This window comes from Hoplias malabaricus, chromosome 3 (assembly GCF_029633855.1).
Source record: "Hoplias malabaricus isolate fHopMal1 chromosome 3, fHopMal1.hap1, whole genome shotgun sequence".
Classification (NCBI taxonomy): domain Eukaryota; kingdom Metazoa; phylum Chordata; class Actinopteri; order Characiformes; family Erythrinidae; genus Hoplias; species Hoplias malabaricus.
Genome location: NC_089802.1, coordinates 62,117,720 through 62,138,714, shown reverse-complemented (window position 1 = coordinate 62,138,714; position 20,995 = coordinate 62,117,720). Strand labels below are relative to the sequence as shown.

Genomic DNA, 20,995 nt, shown 5'->3' with positions numbered 1-20,995 from the left:
TCTCCTTAGATTTAGAAACATTGGATTTGGCATAGTGGGGAATGATTAATAAAATGTAATCATAAATCATGCAGTAACACTTTACATTAAGTTTTTTATGGTCCCTTATTGTGTACTGTAATTTATGTACACTCTACGTCCACATACTGCACTTTATAAAATTGAAATCAAAATGGATCTTTTTTGCTGGTTCATCTCTTAATAGTTATATTGATATTAAATAGAACTTATTCTGTGCTCTTTTTAATCTTTTAAAAGAGTAGTGGACTTTTCTTCCTGTAATATTTTTAAAAATTATACTTTCTTATACAGGGTAAATACAATGTGTTCTGCATATATGTCGGGTTAAGGAAGTGAAATGCATTTTCACTTTTGAATCACACTGACTTTAAATCTTTTTAAATTGTCCACAGTAAGTGAGCACATTGCCAGTGTGACCCTGTGGTAAAGTAAAATTTATGTAACTTACTTATGTCAGCCTTTTACTAGGTGTTAAATGTCTAAAAATATTAATAAGTAACAGATTTGTCACTGGGCACTGAAATCAATTTATATGTGGAATATACTTATGTCAGTGTACTAAAATATCTTTGAAATAGTTGTTTTAAGACGTGCTCAACAACTCCTTGTACTCTGCCTTGATGAAAGGACTATTTGGTTTCACTGGAGAGTCCATTAACCTTTAGGAGGCATTTTGGTATGGTGCTGGTTGTTTAACATGTAGAAAATATCTATTGCTCATATACAAATTTAAATGGTTCAGATCTTGACCAGAATTCACTAGTTTAAGGCAAAGGTTGTAAATTTTTGGTGTTTATTATTATTAGAAAAAACAAATTTTAGGAATAATGTCTAATTATTCTTTTGTTAAATTGAATAGCTAATGTAATAACTGCAGTTAGTTAAAGCTCCGTGTCTGCTGGCTATTTCAGTAAAAACACCCAAATACCATCAGAGAAAAGCGTGTTTCTTCATGCCAGTGGATGAATTAACATTTGTTTAGATCCTGTCAAATCTGTGAAATGTTACATGTACATTTTTAATGGCTGCTCATGGTTATCGGTTTATTGCTCTCACTGGTAACATCTAATGACTTGTAAAGATTAGACCCAGTGGTGTTCATTTGTTTGTTTGTTTGTTTGTTTTAAATGCTTGCTTGATGTTATTTTGTCTAGTTAAGGAATTAAGCATTTATTCTGCATTTGCCAAGAAAATGCAATGCTTAAATTATTTCCACTGCTGTACACTCCTGTGCTTGTGCGTATGCACTTCTAGCTAATATGCTTGGCATTGAACAAGGCCTAAATAATATCATATTTCTGCTTCAGAGGCTCCAATTTCATGGAAGTTTTTATGATGTTTATTCAGTGTATGCTGAGTTGAAGGTCTGTGTGCAAATTGGGTCCACTTTTTAAAATGGCTGAATTATAAATGTGTGTCCACATGCCTTTGGAAATGTAGTGTAAATCAACAAGCATTACACTAGAGTTCGATGAGCTTGTCATGTCAGTCAGTTGAAACTGTTAAACATAAGAAACTACAGATGGGTGAATATGTTATGGGGTGACACAGCTCCAGGGTTTCAGTCCTGCTACTGTACATTGGAGATTTTACAAATGGCTAGTTTGTGCTGGATATCTGCATTTGGTCATAATTGGCAAGTCTCTTAGCAGAGAGCAGTCCGCAAAACTTAGCAGTCTGCAAAACGTACACGTCACGTTCAGTTCAGGAGCTGCTGCACCTGTTTCACTGAATTCACCAACAGTAGTAACATCCATGTTGCATGTAATGTGTAACTACACAGTTATGAGAGAGAACCAATATGTGAGAGTGAGTGTGGAAATGGTATAAACTGCAAATTTACAGCCTGCTGTCAACACACCATGCCACAATCTTATTTTTAGATACCATTTTTTATCAGTTAAAATCTGATTTTTTTTTATACAAATCTTGAATAACATAAAAATCACTGTACATTGTACTGTCAATTGGGGATGCTCAGAATATTGTGTAGGTCAACTCTAGATTCTCTGCACTCTATGTAAAAATATGCTGTGCAAAATCCCATATTTATCCCATATTTTCTGGTTTGGGAAGACCACAAAATACTAACTGGGTAGTCTTGTTTCACAATTTGTGGGTTGGTAGGCTCCAGACACCCAATTTAATATGCACATGTACTGAAACTGATTTTTGTTCACCTCTTAATATGTCCTCTTTAAAGGATGTATGTCAAAACTGGGTACGATTATGAGGAGCTAATGGCCCAAAATCATTTGAGGAATGAATAGAAGTTAACTAATGAATGTAGTTTTACTAGTTTGGGTCTATTACAAACACACACAATGTCCCCTCTGCCTGCACATACCACTGCATTAACACATGCTACAAATGGCTGCTACAGAAGGAAGGCCTAGTTTATTATCCACTTAGATTTTTTTTATATAGATAATACAAGGAATGTGACAGGCATTGTTCTCAACCTCATTAACTCCACGGATACTCTTTATCTGTGTCCTCTTTGTCGAGTGGACAGGACTTTAGTGGGTGGCAGTATGTGGTGGAATTCCATGAGAATCCCTGGTCCAGGGTTTTAACTGAAATTTTGATACTGTTGATGGCAGTATGAGTGGGAATCCTGAGGCTTTTCAATTTGATTAAATTTAGACCTTTATTTGTTTGTTTTTAGGCTGGCACTAATGTATTGCCTTTTTTGGATTTCTGAGTCCTTTTATTCATGCTGTGTATTACAGTGTACCAAAAAATCTGTTTAACTTTGAGTGTGCATGTGGTGACGTTGTGCAACCAAATGTCTGAAACTTTAGTCATTCACAGTTGTTCTCCTACAAAGTTTCAAAAGAGATGAGGATCAGCTGTTTACTTTGCTTTTCTTCTCTCCTCTCTCTCTCTCTCTCTCTCTCTCTCTCTCTGCCCATCTTCTTTCACTGTTTTATCTCTTTATTTGTTTCATTATCTCATTCTTCTCTTGTTCCTGCTCTGTGTTGAGCAGTGATACACAGTTGTCAGGACAGACTCTGATATCTGTTTTATACAGTTATCATCCTTTAGGAAACTGACCTTACATTTTAATATTGCATTCATTTTAATATACATAAATAACAGCTAATATTTGCCAGTTGGAGGGGTTTGACTTTGCATTGTGATTTGACGTCGACTCTGAGTGGGCCCTTGTTTTGTAGGCTAGTCTAAATGAAGGATTGTGTGTGAAGGTGGCATTTTGGTAGCATTTTGTCTTAATAACTGTGCCAGACTCCTCAGCATAATTACTTTGTTTGTGAGTTGTGTTTGACCAGGCTGTTTTTCCACCAAGCAGAGTGTGAGGGTGACTGTGCAGCTATGTGTGTGTGTGTGTGTGTGTGTGTGTGTTGAGCAGATTCTCTGCTGGCGTAGCTGAGATGTGACACTGAGCAGCTCACCATGTTATTAAACATATTTAAATCTACACCACGCAAGTGACTCATGCATGATTACGTACAAGACAAAGTAGAACCCTGAATCACTTGAATGACAGCCCAATGTGTGGGATTTGGACGGGTTTGGTTTGCTAGGCTTTTGGAAGGGTAAAATCACATTCACATTTACAGTATACACTTAGAGGGTGAACAAGGGCTGAAATCTCTCCATATTTTAACCAGGTATGGAAGGTAATCACTGTATATCTTTAATGATATGAGGTCAAATCTGTATCACAATTTTAAAAAGTACAGTAAGGTTTTATGATGTGCCCGCTAAATAAATGAATGACTTATTTTTAAGATGGTAATTATTATTTAGAAATCAGTTAACCTATCACACATTTTAGGGACATAAATTGAATGGGGAATTTTAAAGGTAAGTTCATTAAAAAAGTTCACCCAGGTTCACATTTGGCTTTCTTTTAGTGTCATAAGCTGTTGTCAGGCTCGCGTCTTGAGAAAACAGTGGTTTTAAGGCCTTTTAAGGCCATTTCAGAGTAGTGTGGAATAACCAAACTAGAAATATTTGATGGTGTATTAAATAGAGAAGTGACTCCACTCCCAAGAAATCAGTGCAGAGTCCATACAGTCTGATTTACTTATTCAGCTGCTTCACTTTCACTTAAAACAGAATTGGACTATATGTTCCTCAGCACCAACACAAGAGAAAAAGGAAGTTACACTAACTTTGGAGTCACTTCAGCTATTCCTGACAGCAGACTACAGCTCCGGTTCTCTCTTTTTATTGAGTGACCATAAAAACAATTTGGATTTGATGCTGGTTCAAAAGTCTGAACTTTAGGCTAAGGGTGAGTCCCATTTTACTCCTTAGCCTTACCTCTTAAACAAGGGTGTAGGGATGTCTCAATTCATGTTAGGACATGGGGGTAGGTACGAGGGGTGGGGATATAAACCCCTTGAAATGAAGATTGGTCAGTGTCACACATCAAAAAAAAGGAAAATGAATGCCTCGTTAATCACCGGCAAGATGGTGGCGCAAGCGACCAAAAGCCACAAATGTCAGTGTTTTCTCCTTTAACAACCATACTAGTTTGTGTGTTATCTCCCTTTATTTCATAACAAGCATGAAACATTGCTAATTCTTTGCAGATGTTTCAGAATGTCCAGTTCCACCTTAAATGCTGAAGCAATTACATTCTAGCACCTGTGGGTACTGCAGCATTTAAGGGTGGAACTATAAGTTTGGAACAAAGAGCTGCAGTGTTAGCAGATGAATTCAGCTTCATACCATTGAGAGTTAAAGGTGGGCGACAATATATGATCGCAGAACACTTTTGAAGGCATGTTTCTCTAAATTTAACTACATTAAAATCCAGAAGCACACCTCTATCGCTGCAGACTGGCAGCAGAGCACTGCTGAAGAGCTGCTTTTTTGTGTTTTCATGACTTATGGAGAATTGTAATGCTACTGACCGGAGACCAAAATGTTTTTGGGGAGGATCCTGTCCATTTTTTGCATCAGCCACTGAAAAATTCAATCAGATTTTGTGTTGGCCAATTGCAAATTAGAACGAGCTGTCCTTCATGTTTTGCATCAGCCCCCAATATTTTCAAAGATTAATTTATCCGCTAGAACAGGGTTAATTAATGAAAATCCACTAAGGTCCAGATAGAGAAAATCAAGCCAAAGTCCGCAAAATAATGCATTACCTGCAATAGGACCAGTGCCATACCCTGCATACTGAAGAAGCATTGTAGTTATAGCAACATTTGATGTAGTTAACAACGGGATTTCAAATCAAAAAACCCTTTCAATTACACTTCAACGTGTTTCAATAAGATTTACAAATATTATAAATAACAAATACTCTTAAAAATTCCTTTTTTCATTTTTGTCAAATTTACAAATAAAACAATTTTGGGGGAAAAAATGCATATGTAAATAATAAGGATGTTTATCTTCACCACTAAGGTCGATTCGATACGCATCTCGATACACTGTCGATACGATGCGATACAAATCACTCCTGTTCAGGATACGATGCAATTCAAAAATGATTTGATAATGATATGACTTAATTATAAGAGGATTTGGTTTGATAAGTAATCATTCGAGACAGTTAGTTGAGGTTTGAGGATGTATTAGCCTAACCCATCAGTTTTCTTAACGCAATAGCACAATTCTGCTTTACTCTCTGTAACAATCTGAGGGATGTATGCATCCGGTTGTTTTCAATGGAGTAAAACCAATACATAATATAAAAAATGCATAATTCAATACATTCAGACAGAGAATTACATTTTATTCAGTTAAATTACTCAGTTTCTCCATCTATATTTATACAAAATGTATAAAACATATAAGATAAACAGTTTTCAAAAGTGCAGTATTAAAAATGTGCATAGAGAAAATTATGATTTGCAACACATACTATTGTCTGCTAGACTTATCTGCTACTCCACACCGTGCCGTCGTGGAGGTTCGTCGTGACGTCACGAGGTTTGTCGCGCTACTAACGTATTTTATAGCCCCACGGCATTGCTTGCAGATTGAGTGCATCTTGTTAAGTTGACCACCTCACTTAAAAAACCCAAAATATGGTCACACGTTTGATTTGTGTGTCTTTTTTGGTGCATTAAATATCTTTTGTCGTTGCTAATGCTCTCGTTTCCTTCCATTTTTGTTGTGTACGTCTGCGTGCTCGAGTCCGTGCCTGAGGACACGATGGTGCATTTATGTTGCCTCAGAAAAAAAAGAAATCAATAAAAAAATACGTTGACTCAGAAAATACGTTAGAATACGGAATAGATGCTGCAAAACAAAACACCCGATTTAACCATGGTATTTGCCGATGTAAAAGGGCTAGAGGAGATGCACCGTAAATTCGATGTGAATCGGTGAATCTCCCCATCCCTAGTAAATAAAGTTCCTAATGACTTGTAGTTGCAGTATGGCATTACATAACCAGCAATCTGATTGCTGGAGGGCAGGACTTAATCAGTTAACAGCAAGCTGGTTGGCTATTTATGCTGAAGGATGGGAATCCATGTTCGGCATGAGAATTTCAACCAGTAATCATTCCCTTATTTTTAAAGTTTCTGGTTTGACCTCACACAACATTGTTGTCCTGAAAGTGTCCCAAAAGAGCTTTTATCACATCCCTTGGGCTATTTTTACTGGCCCCAGGACAGTGGTGTCTGGAGCCCTGCCCTGTGTGTGTCACTCATTATAATGCAGAGATCTGATTGGCTGAGTAGCCTCATGTGTGATATGCAGAAACGTATGTGATTAGTGTGGTAATTTCCTGGAGTGCTAACCCTGAACCGTAATGACTAGAAGATTATTTAAAAGGCATTTAAAACAAACACTCTATTCAAAATTAAACAGCTCTTAATAGTTTATCAGTTACAGGTCCAGGTCTGGTTAGAACAGCATCTGGGTCCGGACTCAGTTCCAAAACCTTGTAGTTTTTGAGTCCACTGTCTCGCTTCACTGTCTAGATTCTCGCTTCTGACACATTTACACTGCTCTGGCCATTTTCGCATGAGGGCGGGATCTAGTCAGCCATTAGCTGCTGAAGTACCTGTTTTTCAGAGTGCTAATGTGAGCTATAACTCAGTAAGTCTAACAAAGTATGTTACAACCCTTTTTGAGAAGAGAACTTTTCATCCTTTTCATGTTCTGCCCACACCAACCACCACACACACACAAACGCACAGCACAAAAATAACCCTAACACAACATTAAACCCCCAAAAGAACCACGTATAGATTCTAAGGAGCTCCGCAAGGAGCCTTGGCTCCTCCTGGATCATGCTTTCTTTAAACCCATTGGTTGATGAAAAGAATGATAGACAGGTACTTCAGAATTTTATTTGGCTGATGCAAGAGATAATTGACAGTATCTCTGCCTACTCACTACATCCATCTGTTCTCTAAGCTGCACACACACATACATGTTTGAAGGGTTGTTCCATTTCTAGGGGAAGATTTTAACCACAACTGGTAACACACGATAACAAGGGGTAGGGGTTCAATTAAGAAATGGGATTCATCCTAAATCTTAATTAAAAACGAATGTTTTAAGCAGATGCAAATGTTTCTCTGTGTGTGTATATATAATGTGTTCACAGGACAAATGTTGTTGTCTTTCTGGTTATTTTTAGCCATACCAACTATATCTAAAGTCATTTCAGTAAACAGTGATAGTAACCAAGTACAGAGAGAGAGATAACAACAACAACAACAACAAAAGGAAGAGAGGATGATGGAGGAGGTGGGTGGAATTGAACTGCAATCACCCTTCGCTGTAGTTTAGACGTGGGAAATTCCCTTTTCAGTTTAAAGGAAGTAGTTGTAGTAATTGCAAGAGTTAAAAATTTAAAGCCATGTTCAGCCTACTTCCCTGGCTTTTCACTTCATTCACTGGGCCATGTTCCTGGTGGGTGTGTCCTTTACCCATGAGTCGTGACTGCCTCTGTGGGACATGTTAGTGTCTGTCTGCTCGGCTTGCCCTTTTAGACTAAAACAGTATTAACGCTTAAGGGAGAAGCATGTGTAAAATCACATTTGACTCCATGCACATTCCAGGTATTCCAAATATATTCATGATCTTGTATACAGCAATAATACTGCAGATGGGTCATGACTGTAGCTTTCTGTTTTAAAATGTTTAATTTGTTTAATATAATGCTGGAATACTTTGATGTTAGCTTAATAGCCTAATGTTCTCTTGACCCATTTAAAACTGCCCATAGTGTAGTGTTTGCTTATATTGCACTAGGATATATATTGTGTGTATATGTATTGTTTTTTTTTATTTATAATATTGATTCTTGTTTATTGTACATTGTCAGGAAAATGTCCCTGTGGTGATACCTTTTGCTGTCACTGTGGTGGTATTCTCAAAACACATTAAGGACCATTAGTTAGGGAACATATTTGCACCTTATTCTGTTATAATTGTAGATTTTCAAATTGTGTTGATTTCATATCGCTGCTGTCCATTTTTGTGGATTTTAATTTTACTATATCATTTGAACACAGCAGCTGTCCTTCAAATTTTGTAAAAAAAAGAAAGAAAATACAGAATTAATCAACCAATAGAAATGCTCTAAAATGATTGACTTTTATTGAAAATAAAAAGGTTTTGTTCCTTCTCACTTAAAATATAAACATATTTTTAGTTGGACAGCGACTATATGCCCAATTGCTTCTCCAGGACTTTTATTTTACATAGATTTATAATGGAATTTTCTCCTTCTGTAACCTTTAGTGAACAAAACTGGACCTCAAAATCACTGTTGTACCTTTTTAAAGGTACATTTTAATGTTTTGCTTATAATACTGATATTGTAGGAGAGTGTAAAGTGCACTAAAACTTTATTGATTAGTTTGTTGTATGCTTTATTCATTTATGTTTCAGAGTCTGTTTTAATGATGGGTACTGTTTCAAAAACACGAGCCATCATTTTAACACTGTAATCCAAAAGTAAGATTTCACAGTGTCTCTCTGGGTGATTTTTGGCATTTCCACTATCTTAACCACAAATCACACGCAGTCTTGGCAAGTAAATGCAGTTGAAAATTGCGTCCTGTTCCCCTGAATAGTATCTGAAAGAGCTATTCCGTGGGGAGCTTCGCTGGAGTAGGCTTGAGTAGGGGGGGTATGTAGAGAAGGATGTTATTTTTGGAAGCAGGTCTCTGCAGTAGCTCCAGTCATGCCTCTGCTTGCCACACAATGATGCTTTTCCTTTGGGAACCAGTCTCACTCTGTCCCTAATTCATTTTTTCAGCTCTGCTAGATTACCTCGGTGATTTTCACAATGCAGCGAACATGGACAGACCAGGAGTAGAGAGAGATTTCAGATAAAGACATGTAAATAAGTGGAATATGAAGATTAGGAATACATTTTTTCTACTAAAATGATACATTATCAAACAAAGGACATGGGTACACTGCAACTACAAGAGATGGACTTTCGGTTTCTTTTCGGTTATTACAGTAAATATGAAATAGTTCTATAGATAATATTGCTGTTTTATATATATTTATCATTTATTTTTTTATTAGTTTTTGAATTGTTTCAGTGTTTTTGATCATTTGAAACATTCACAAAAAACAAAACAAAAAAAGGAACAAATTTTGCTCAAATCTCCATGTCTCTAATGTGTGTGGCCCACCTTTTTCTGTGTCATTTATTCATTTATTCATTTATTCATTACAATTTTTTAGTATGGAGCAGTGTAACCACAATTCCAAACAGCCCTGCTCTTCCCTGGAGACTCTTAAAGACCCTGCTCTCTGATTGCTCTCTTGTTCTGTCTGATCTTTACCATGTAGCTCCTTGCACCAGCTGAGTTTGCCGACAGTGGAACATATTACCCGGGGATTTAAGACCTCATTAGCTCAACCACCGGTGAGTTCAGTCACTTAATTATTTGTTCGTTAATTTCTCCCCCAAATCCCATGGGGCCTCTCTGTGTTCTGTGTGCTTGAATGACTGCAGAGTTTGCTGTTAAAGGCATTCGCATCTGTTTGAGCTAGTTAACTGAACGTAAGTCTTTATTGCACCACTTGGACTTTCACTTTTGCCGCAAGCAGCTTCTCCTGTCCTTCTGCCTTCTTGTTTACTCTAGAGGATCAGTTAGCTCCCATGTTGTAAATATAATAAGCATACATAAATAGCTTTTATTTCACTTTTGTTCCAGATGTAGTGAAGGAACTACATGCACTGGGGTGAAAGGTTTCTTCTTGAAGCTACACTTTATGGCCAAATATTTGTGGACGTGTGTTTATTTATATTCTGTTAAGGGTAATATGTAGATTAGTCCTGTTAAATCTGATCTTTCCTTTTACACACGTGGTTTCTCAATGCTGTAGCTGCTGAGAATTCCTATATTTTCTTCATCTTTATTTACCATTTAAATTGAATTATGATTTGAATTAACCTGCATGGGGTGAAAATGGGGAAAACTGAAATGAAATTAGCCTTATGCAACTTTTATGCACAGATAAGAAACATTGTAACACGAAGGCAAATATTCTGTACAGAATAACATTGGATATTGTCTGGAGATGGGTGCATTTTAGTGTAACTATAAACAAAATAAAGGTGCAAAGTGTAAACAAGCTATAAAAATAAAGTATATTACTTAATTTAAAAAAAACAGCAGTAGCTTCATTTTTGAAGCTTGAATTCCGACTGTACTTGTACAGTTTCTGTATATACTGTTATGTGTATTTGAGGTAACTCTGCAGTTTTTAAGCATTTTGAGGCAATTCTGTTAATTTATGTGTACAGTTTGCACAACGCTGATTTATTATTTTTCGCTTTTCCCATTAATTACATTAGTCTTAACGGTCCATGAAACTAAAGAAGCATTCTTCAGGCCCCAAGCATGCCTTGTTTGACTATATATGGGCAAGATAAATATTGTGCGCATTCAACTCTTTCCTATCACATTAACTGTGCTGTGTTGGACATCTCTTAACATACTTCGCTGTCCAAAAGTGTTTGATTGTGTTAAGTGTGGTGAAGTGTCAGTTCTGAAACATAGCAGCAGCTGTTTGTGTTATTAGAGAAGCCAGTGATTCACATCAGATCCTCTCAGTGAAGGAGAGAAAGCCTTTCAACAGTGTTACATAACCAAGGTACTGCAGAGTGTCTACAAACAGCCAATTGTTCATATGGCCATTTACTGATGACTGGTTAATTAGGCGTCTCCAAACAAGAGCCATGGTTATACCACATATAACTGTGTGTAGTGCTGGAGCCTGGACAAATACATGTCGTCTAGGGGAGTAACGTGTTGCTTAGCGACTGCACCACACAGTAGGTGATAAAAGATCAACACCTAAACCATTACAAGAGATGTCATGATCTTTGAGAGGACATGGTCTGGCCACTGTGGATATAAATGTGCAATGGCTAATTGGATCAAAGCTGACCTGCATGGGGGGGACAGGATTTATTTTGATGGTAGGATGTGTGTGTAAAGAATACACACACAACTCACCTTCTGTTTTACAGCTATTAAGCCTTTGTTGGGTTTTGAAAATTGAGGCAGCACTGAAATATATGCCTTTGATTGTGCGCTGATGCTTTTGTTTAGTGTAAATGTGTCAGATGCGGATGTTTCTCGCCATCCGTTGCTCACCCTTATCTCCTGTCAGCTCTGTGTTGTCAAAACTCAGTGTTTGCCAAATGCAGTCACTTTAGCCAACGGCCTTGCAGTCTTAACAGTTTTGTTAGCTAGATTGTACTAGTGTTAAAACATTAAAAAAGAAATAATAATCACCAGTGCACTGACATTTTGATTTAACTGCATTGATTTTAGAAATAAATTGAAATAAATGACATGATACCATTTTTTTCTTTGTAGATATTAAATCCTTGATTCATGTTTAATGTCTGTACTGATCTCATATATTTGTACATTTATATGAAAAGCACCTCATGAACCTGGCTTCTTACTCATTGTAGAACTGCCCTACAAAGGGCAGTGTCAAGTTTATGTGCTTCCAAGACAAGGTGTAATAAAACCTCGTCACTTAAGGGAAAACTTGAGAACTACTGCTCACACTGCAAATAAAACTCCCCGTTTTGTTTGTTTTCATTCAGATCTGCATTTTTTATTAGCCGACATATACCTTGTGTGTCATTTAACTTTTTGAAATACCACTGAAACTCATTTGTACCTCGAGATGTTTAGTTATTTAGCACTTTGTATGTGTTTATTTTCATGGAAAGTTAGCAGTAGGAGTCAGTTCCACCTTAAATTATGTAATCCATCTGAAAAAGCAAGAATAAGTTAATTTTACCTATGGATTTTTTTTTCTGCTGTGGCTCCGCCAGCAACGCAGAGAGAGAAAGCCTGAGCCTAAGTTTGTTTCCCATTTACAGAGCCACCGCTGTGTACTAACACAGGACATTTGTCCAGTGTCCATCCAAACAGACCTAGTTAATGGTGAAGAAAAATCTCTGAGATTAATAAAAAAAAATTGTAGTGGATTAAAATAATGAAGAATGTTTTTGGGACTTTAAAAAAAAATCTGCTGCTTAAAAAAAATAATAATAATAAAAACACCCCACACAACTGCTATCACGTCTTACTATATGGCTGTGCGCTAATATAGAATAGATTTGTAACAGGTTTGGGTATATTTTCTTTTCTTTTGTTTTCTTTTTTATGTTTATTTGTTTTTATTTTTCCTGCATGGTCCGCTGATATTGGACCAGTACTGATATAATCAAAAGATTTATTTATAAGCACTTGTTTAGAATCCCTGGATAGTAAATGTTGGCAGCGCATCTCAAGGATCGTATTTGAATCATTTAAACCAAAATCACACCGGAGGAACACTATGGCGTCTGTGCTAAAACACTGAACCATAGGACCAACGGAGGTGTAGCGTTCGGACTTTGCCTGTGTTTTATGACTTGTTGTTTTATTAAAGCATTGAATATGTAAGGCCTTTTCTTTCTCTCTCTGTCTGTCTCTGTTTATACATGATGAGCTTCCTGCTTTGTTGCCTAGCGATCCATAAACCCAGTTTTGGCTCTAGTTCATGTCTGGGGTTTCTTGATCTGGCCAGTAGCACACACATACATACCCCCACAAACACACATACACATGACCAATATTTCCTGCTTTCACCTAAAACAAAGCTCCTTTGCCCTGACTACTACACTTCTTTAAGCTTGTGCATGCTGTAAATTTAAGTGTTTGAGCTGTGATTTTAGCAAGTAACTCGCAAAAAACACTAAATAACTTTCCCATATACTACCAGTCAAAGTTCATTCATTTATTAATTCATTGTCTGTAACCGCTTATGCAGTTCAGGGCCGCAGTGGGTCCGGAGCCTACCCGGAATTATTGGGCACAAAGTGGGAACACACCCTGAAGGGGGCGACAGTCCTTTACAGGGCGACACTCGCACCTATGGACACTTTTGAGTCATCAATCCACCTACCAACATGTGTTTCTGGACTGTGGGAGGAAACTCATGCAGACACAGGGAGAACACATCAAACTCCTCACAGATAGACACCCAAAGTGGGACTGGAACCCACATCCTCCACAGTATTCTGGAGCTGTGCGACTGCGAGTCTCCCTGCTGCGCCACCCTCAATGTTCATTGGATTCCTTTAAAAAAAACCTAGTCAGAAGGGTACATTCAATGATTCTGTTATGTCTGTACATTCTACAATTGTGTTTCAAATTGTTTGTAGTGGTTTAAATTGTTTAGATATATGATTCTAGAAGTTAAAGGTGTTATTTTCCTCATATTCCAGAGTGAGAAATCTGTGAAATATTTCTTCCCTCTTCTGTCATACTACAAAAAACAATTATGGATTCAGCCATTTTATGCTATTATCAAGGAGTGGAACCTTGAAACCAGCTGGGTCACTAAAATGAGGGCAAAATGCAGGGATTTGTTTGTGCATTTTCCTGATGATGATTTTCATAGTATTATTTTTTGTGGGGTGAATTCACAAGTAGATTTGTGTCATACATGTAACAAAAAATACGCCAGTTTTGATCCTATATTTTAGGTTTTTAATGCATATATAAATTCAATTTTATGTAGGTTTATGTAATTTCCTGAATATGAAAATTAAATATTCCCTTAACTTTATTCAGTCATTTATTATTATTTTTAAATAATATATAATTAGTATTATAACCAAGTCAACTTGTGTTATGTTCGGTAATTTGAAGTCTGTACAACCTAGCCACTATTTGCCAAAGGTAGATTATTAAGACCTGCTCTCAAGACAAAAATAAGATGCCCAGGTCTGCTAAAGATTATAGCCATCATTGCACTTCATTCAAAAGTTTGTTCAAAATATCATAAAGATACCAAACTGTGAAGCCAGGACTGAAAGTTGAACAAAATGTATCCGTATTTTTATAGCTTTATGCATCATTACAAGTTTAATTTTTCATACGAGTAATGATATTTTAACATTCTGATTGATGGTGTACATTTCTCTGCTTGCCGAGCGTGGGAGTTTTTCCTTGTTAGTCTTGCCCTATACACTTGTAGTTTATGAGTCTCTGTCCGTTCCCCCACTATGTATCATTCACATTCAACTATAAAGCATCTAGGCTCTTCCAGCCAGTCTTGGATAATGTCTGCATTGTATCCGGTGCTGCTCCTCTACTGTACAGCAGCTCCACACTTACATAAGCAAGGCTTTGGGAAGCTTCCTGTCTGTTGCCTAGCAACGTCTAAACCAGGACCCCCGGCCCCTCGCTCCGCTTCCAAGCCATTCAAATGAATTTTTACATCTCGTACAGATAAGTGGCCCTCTGCTGAATGTCCAAGCTAAACAGTGTTCAGTTTAAGAGCAGATTAATGATCATCTGGATGGAAACACTCTGGGAATGTGAGAAGCTCCAAATTTTGTTTCTGTATGATTGTGTACAAGCTGTGTAGAGAAAGCTTAAATATGTCATCCAGTAAACAAGTGTGTATAATTGACCTAAATCCAGATGGTCGATTAACCAAGCCAAATTTGGAGTCTGAACTTTTGCTTGTGGCACAAGGATCGAAAATGCAGTGTGTAAACTGCAGTTTTGACTCCCAAACAGGCTTGCTTATGTGATTTCTGGCACTGTGTTACTAGCTGTTATATATTAAAATGATTCAAGATAGCTGCTACTAAAGCAAAAAGCCACAAGAGGCCATGCATGGGTGATTCTTAGTAAAGGCGGTTCTTAAGCACATGTGGCGAAAACCAAGAAACCAAGCCAGACTCTTTTTTTTATTTATATATATAAACATATTGGTTAGAAGAAGCCTTCCTTTTTACTTGTTAAGATATTTCCGAGTAGAGTTTTTATGATATTTGTATTACAGCCTCTCAGTTTGTTGAGAGAGAGAGAGAATTGGGGGGTAAGCGTGAGAGCTAGTTATGAGATTTGAATCTATATTTCAGTATAAAAACATTGTAATCTACCTGCTGAATGAAGCAGGAGTGACGCTGTGCTTATGAAACAAGTGAACTACAATGTCTGTCTACTGTTTTCTGTTAGCTGTATAAACATAACAGCAGTGTGCAACTAACTAATTAATGCTAATATTGTTTTGGCTGATTATAGGACATATGGGGGCAACCCACCCCCAAATCATATTTTATTGGTATAGTTTGTCTTCTATTGGTCCTGCTGGCCTGGTGAATTCTTGTGAGACTCAGGGCTTGTACTTGTTTCACTGGAAAATGTTGAAATCTTGACTCTGAAACCTAAGTTTAGAAACATGCAAAATACAGTACAGTTCTTACCTGTTATATGTCTCTTAATAAACAGGTCCTTTTGTGAATTAGTGTGGAGTGGGTTTTGTTACAGAACAAGTCACACAAGATGAGGTGTATGATTTACCCTACATTTTAAGCCATCTTGGTTTATGTAGGTCTGTAGACTTGTCTTCTTACGCCACTGAGGATTCTCCCCAGTCAAGACATGCCGTTCACCACAGCACAAACTACACTCCACTTCCTCCCTCCGTCAGAAACATGCAGCTCTGAACTAGAAAATGGATTTTCTCTAAATGAGAAACACTTATGTCACTGGAACCCAGATTCCTGACCGTGGTAGCAGCATAAGAATGGTTGATATGAAAGAAAAACTATAACCTAGTGATAAATGGTGAAAATCATGTTCAATGATTGTTCAAATGTAAGCAGTCATTGAAATATTTTAAATAAAATTGACTGCTGTATTTTTACAGCAAATAAATAAATAAATAAATGGGCAGCATTCTTAAGACTATGTAACACCTAATTAAGTGTTTCCTCACAGTTTACCTAAACCTCGATGAACATTTTATAAGGGCTTATTGCCACCAATATCAATTGGAGTCATATGTCAGTCGTAGCTGTATGTGGGTGTCATATAGTCTTACAAATGCTGTTTTTCTGTAAAGTGTATTGTTGCCTATTCCTATAACCCACTGTGACGTTTTTGGTAGGGTGTTTTATGAAAAGATTAAATGACGGTACCTTTAATAAATCATCCCGCGTTACTCCACCATCTTCCCTGGTGTGCAATCTTCCACAAAGGAATGCTGCCGTCTTGTGGCAGTACGCTGTAATTGCACATATTAAAGAAACTGATTATTTGAGTAGAAGCAATAGGTTAAACACCCCCCCCCCCCCCCAGACAAGCCCTGTATACAGTACTTGAAAATGAATGCTGAAGCTATTTCTGAATGCTGGTTGCAGAGTAAATGTCCCAGGGAAAGTAGGTAATGCTAGACCTTTGTTCCTGATTCTGTCCAGCCACTATTCCTCAGCTTTCTGTCTGGATCAAAAGCAATGATTTTTGACTTATGCAAGACCAGCAGTGAAAACATGATGAACTTGCTACACTTGAAGGCCTCCATGGACATCCTCTCAGGAGACGAATTATGAGGGTGAAACACACACACACAGAGTAAACCACGCCACACTTTTTTTTTGGGGGGTCATTCTCACTGTATAACACTCAACCCCATGCTATTTATTTTTGTATCTTACTGTGTGTTATTACTCAGCTGCAGAGTGTTAAATACACCTATATACAGAGTCCAAGGCTGTTTCTATCTACAGTTTTAAATGAAAAGTCTATTGTTTATAATTTGTTTGACCAGATGGGCTGATGGCTCCCCCTTGTGAGTCTTGGTTTCTTCCAAGGTTTCTTCCTCCAGCTTTGAGAGAGGTTTTCTTTCACTGTCACCTTTGGCTTGCTCTACTGGTGATATTTAATTTTATTCCTCAACTTCCATAAAGCTGCTTTGAGTCACCATCAGGTTGTAAAAGTGCTACAGAAATACTTTTTTGGGTCAAAGGTGGCTTTTTAAATGGCTCCACCAGAGGGAGACATGAAACCTTAGTTTGGCTTTGTATATTTAGTAAATCACGCTGCATGGCTTACTGCTATTAAATGAAACATGACACTTTTCCATACTGTTAGTTCTATCTGTGCTCAGTGCATTAATTCTGTTAACATTCTTTTTATGCTTCAACACAGCTCTTTATATGCACATCAAATCTCAAAATGAATTATGGGTGTATCAATTAATATTATCAATTTTCAGTTTAATTTTTAGCAATTAGTATTAAATATCTCTTAATTCTGCAGAATGCTTGTGTGTTATTACATACTACACAAATCAAACAAACATTCATTCATTCATTATCTGTAAGCGCTTATCCGGTTCAGGGTCGCGGTGGTTCCAGAGCCTACCTGGAATCACTGGGCACAAGGCGGGAATACACCCTGGAGGGGGCAACAAACAAACAAAATTCCTTCAGGGTCTCTCTAAAGATTGGTTTTATTGGCCACTTCATAAAAAGCTCAAGTTCATTGATCATGCATATCGGAGCCTACTAGAAACACTGAGCGCAAGGAGACATGCTCACACAGTCACATCTACAGACAATTTTGAGTCAGCAGTCCACCTACCTGGAGGAAACCCACACAGACACAGGGAGAACACACCAAACTCCTCACGGACAGTCACCCAGAGCGGGACTTCAATCCACAACCTCCAGGTCCCTGGAGCTGTGTGACCGAGACACTACCTGCTGCACCACCGTTCCTCCCCAAAGTACATTTTATTGAGCTGCTAAAATTATCATCTTAAAAATTTGCATTTTTTTTTAACATTCTGTATCCATGCTGTGTTCCATTGTGTATCTAAATGTGTGTGTTTGTAAAAGAATGCATCATGCATCTTAAAGATTCAAATACAAAGATTCTTTCTATCTTCATAAACCTGTGTGTGTGCGTGTGTGTGGTTTTGTGTGATGGAAGACTGTATTACAAGTCTGACCAAGCTTATTTTGACTTTACTTTCTGCCTCTAAAAATAAACCAAAACCAAACTTTGCGTAGTTACTTATTAACCAGAAACCAAATAGGAAACACTGAACAATATAATAAATAGGAAATAAGTTTATCTTATTTTATGTTTAATAAGATTTAAGTATTTTAGCTTTCACATGCACTTTATATGTGCAACAATGTCCTGCAGCAGATCCTATTGGGCCTTGTTGTTCCCTTTGCACATAGGAATGTCATCTCCTTTAAAGCGGAGTTGAGTTGAAGGCTTTTCTCCTCAGGGAGCAGAGGCTAAAGAGGCTAAGTGCATGTGTATAGCTAGTAACCTGATCCACTCTGAGGTGTGCCAGACTCTGTTGCTGTTGTGGAGGACAGCTCTTGGCTGAGAGGAGCTGTGTTTTCACCTCTGCTGGAGGAAGTGTGGGGGGAAAAATACTCTCCCCTTTAGCTGCAGGACAAAAGCAGCAGCTTTTAGTTTCATTGCACTTTTTTTGTGAGGAGCTTGGGCCTCTGCGTTGCTCTTGCGTAATGTTAGCAGCCGTGGCGGATGTGAACATCCGTCATTGGGAAAGGTTTTATCCTGCACTGTTGCTGGGGGTGGGGTGAGGGGAGGCCTACCAAACCTGATTTTGCACACCCAGCCTTTCAGGGGTATGTGTGAGTGGGTACATCTGAAATGGAAGCCAAGCATATGGAAGCAAGCAGTAAAGTTTCAAACCTATTATAGAATTAAAGTCAACAATTTACATAGCAAAGTATGGTATGTTCCAGGATTCTCTACTAGTGTGCAGTCTTGTTCTTTTACACTTAGTGTCTTGTGTACAAAATACTTTTTGTCGAGGAGTCCCTAATATTTATTAGTTATAAGGGACAAGATATCCCTAATATTTATTATAATTCAGTACATGCTGGTTTTCCAGCTTGATCCTCACCATGACCATATGAACTGGAGAGTACAAGATCTACAAATCTCAAATATTCAAAGTGGCTTTAAAATTTTGGCAGATCAACTTGCTTGTACTTCAAGTTACAATCAAATGTTGAGTTTGACCATTTAGTACAATCACAAATAAGAGTAAAGACCCAGGAAGTCCATGGTTATTTCAGCAAGTCATTGCCAGGCCTCATTCAGCATTTAGTGTGGTGCGCTAAAAACTGGCCTTTTCCGATGCATCTCTACCTGCAGGAGTTTATCTTCTGTTCCCCAACAATTAAAAAAGTGTATTTAGAAGGAACGTTATCTTACATAGTAGTATAGATGACTCCCTTCCAAGTGTTTTGCAGGCATCATGTTTAAAAAAATAAATAAATAAATAAAGGGTAATATTTACCAAATGGAATCGAGTTGGTCAATGAAATCTACAATATTTTATTTGTATTTTGATAACTGGATATTACATCAAATCTGAAGGTGTCTCATCTAGGTTTATCAGTGTCACATATGGGCAGTAAGTCTTGTGCTATCTGCTTAATGTGCTTCTACTGTCGCCCAACCCCTTGTAGGCATTTACACCTTCCTGTTAATTATCTCTTGTACATATTTGGGCATTTTCCTTGGTAGGGAATGACTTGCTTCCGACCTACTTCCCTTCTCACCCACACTCTCAAACATCCTCTTTCTCTCCCCCCCCCCCCCCCCCCCCCAAACACACACGCACACACACTTACTTACTCACTTGTTTCTGTACCTTAAAAGGATGTTGAGTCATGCATACACAGATGAACCATAATATTAAAGCCAGTTTTTGAACTCATTGTCTATTAAAGCTGTGGTGCTTAGTTGCACAGTGTGATTCTGCTATTGGACCATAGTCCATCTGTTGTTTCTAAACACATTATTAGTCGACTTTCACACTGTTCTACAATGTTATGGACCCTCACATTGCCTCCACAGAGCATGTAGTATTTGGGTGAGGACATGGGGAAGGCACGTTGTTTCGACCGGTAAAGCGTTCAAGTTAAATCAAAATAAAAGTAACATTCAAAAAAGATATAAGCAGTGTAAAGTAGAATTAAAAATAATACAGATATAAAAATAAGTTAAATTAAGACAGAAGAATGGAAAATAGTGAAGTGCTGAACAGATACAGTTCCTTAAGGACCACAGATAGCACAGGATTATAGATATGTCTTCATTCTGCTTTTAAAAATGGCTTTTAGTTTTGGTTCTGGGACATGTCGGACTGTATTCATTGTTCAGTAGGGCTGAATTCTTCCAGAATGTTGGTGATGCAATGATTTCTTATTTGATTGAGTGAATTGAAGAGTAGTAGCACTGTTTAGTAATTTTTTTTTGCTGGTTTGGAGTCAGTGTGAGCACAAGAGTATTGGAGTGATGTTTTCAGTCCTCTTTGCATTGGTTGAAATTCTGCTTGCTGCGTTCTAATGAATATTTACAGGAGTAGATTAACCTGCTGGAAATGCACGCATGGATGCATTTTTCCTGTCATAAACTCTCTGAATTTTGATGCACTATGGTGGTTGAAGGCATGTATACTTAATGATTTCATAAGGCTGTTAAAGCTGAGATCTGAACTAGACGCCATGGTTTTTTACTTGTGTTGCAGCAATAAGAGCCTTAGAGCAGATTAAGTTTTTATTTTGTGGAGTCATTTACATTCACTTCTATTTAGTCCAGATAAAATGCATCCAGTCTTTAATCTGCTCAATGCATTTCCATAAAGAGTTCCAAGGGTCGGTTTTATTGGGTTTGCAAATCTGTGTCAT

General features: G+C 37.6%; 1 protein-coding gene across 2 annotated transcripts in view; it reads left to right on the top strand.

The window, feature by feature from the left end:
* Nucleotides 1-20,995, top strand: part of gng12b (guanine nucleotide binding protein (G protein), gamma 12b) — a 65,012-nt gene that overhangs the window by 2,459 nt on the left and 41,558 nt on the right. For both annotated transcript variants that reach the window (XM_066664858.1, XM_066664859.1), the window contains exon 2: nt 9,781-9,856. The gene's annotated coding sequence lies outside the window, so the exon portion shown is untranslated. The remainder of the gene's footprint in view (nt 1-9,780; nt 9,857-20,995) is intronic.